Source organism: Cricetulus griseus, assembly GCF_003668045.3.
Source record: "Cricetulus griseus strain 17A/GY chromosome 1 unlocalized genomic scaffold, alternate assembly CriGri-PICRH-1.0 chr1_0, whole genome shotgun sequence".
NCBI classification, from domain to species: domain Eukaryota; kingdom Metazoa; phylum Chordata; class Mammalia; order Rodentia; family Cricetidae; genus Cricetulus; species Cricetulus griseus.
Window position 1 is genome coordinate 98,437,442 of NW_023276806.1, and position 1,606 is coordinate 98,439,047.

Consider the following 1,606-nt stretch of genomic DNA (forward strand, 5'->3'; position numbering starts at 1 on the left):
GTTCCTTTGGGCAGCACATAGAACTGAAACAACACAGAGAAGATTAGCTTGGCTGCTGCACAGGATAACGGATGGATTCATGAAGCATCCCATACTTTTGGAAAGATGGCTTAGCAATTTAGAGCACTCCTTGCTCTTCCAGAGCACCAAGGTTTGAGTGTCAGCACTCACATGGTGGCTCACAACCATTATAACTCCAGTTCTCAGGGATCTGTGACCCTCTTCTGACATCACGGCATCCAGTACCCTCTTCTGGCCGTGCTGGCACTAAATGCACATAAAACACATACATACATGCAGGTAAAACACTCCTATACAAAAAATAAAATAAATTAATCTTTTTAAAAAATTAATGTTGACTGGTCACATTGGTGAAGTCCTTGCACAATGAAAATGTAGCATGTCCCTTAAGCCAGTGCCTTGATAATTGGTAATTGCTTGTATAACCTCAGGAAAAAGCCTTGTGAATCTCGATTCAGGAACTTCTTCAGCCTTGCAGGTTTTGTTTACTTCCTGAGCCTTATAAATTACCTTTATTCCTGAAATTATCAGCCTCCCTCTCTCCTCCATAAAGGAATATGTCAACTCGGATAAAATAGCTACAAAAGAGACATATTTAAATTAGGAACAGACCTAGTAGCTAAAATCATAAGCAACAGACCAAGGAATTCAGGGTAACATTTAACTCAGGTGAAGAGCTCTCCAACCAGCTGAATCCTGCAAGGAGTTCCAGGGGTGTGGATGCTTAGGTGGGCTTTCCGGTGATGCAGAGTTGCCTTTGAGTCATTCCTGCTCCTGTCAGTAACCCAAATAGCTTCTTACTGGTTCACCAAGCTGCACTTGAGCTGATTAATTTCTTTGGTCTGTCTTCTTGGGTCAATAAACATTTGTTCACATTTCCATATAATAAGTCATACAACACTGTTCTAAAAAATAGAGATTAATATCATAAGGTAAATATATTTTCTGGTTTGTTATTCCAGGTGGTAGTTGGGTAATTTACTTAATTAGCATCAATCCCTGCTGCTGTGGTCTTCAGCATATTAGTTGTGTTTTCCTTTGGGGCTATCATCCCTTTCAGAGCATACAAGACAGCGTGTTACACTAAGGCTCCATGACAGCAATGGGGCTTCCTGCTGGGATGCAGAGAGCAGCCTTCGGGAAGCAACCGCATGAAGCCTTTCCTTGGCCTCCTCGCAGAGGTCCTCCAAGTTACATATTACTTCCAGTCTTTCTCAAATTCGGAGGAAGGGATAAGAGGCTTCGTCTGAGGTAACAAGCCTGCCTGAAGCCCGGATCTTCCACCAGTCGCTCTGTGATTTCTCTGCTTTTCCCTACCTTACTCCTCCTTAGCATTTGTTCGTTCATTTTTCCCTTTCAATGCTATTAAGCTTAATCCATCTTACTATAGTAAAAACAGAAGGAAATCCATTTGTGTGTCTCCAGTTGGAATTAGCCATTAGTCAGAATCACTGAACAGAGTTCATTGTCAAATTTGCTTAAGAGGAAAAGCTCAGGAATGAATCCTGAAAAGCTCCTTTGTCAGGAAAAAAAGGCTTAAGATCACAGCCTTTCACTGCCCACAATCAAGTTGTAATAGCTGCAA

General features: G+C 41.7%; 1 pseudogene; it reads left to right on the plus strand.

Moving 5' to 3' along the window:
• On the plus strand, positions 1-99 carry LOC113833418 (annotated as a pseudogene).
• Positions 100-1,606: the final 1,507 nt, after the last annotated feature.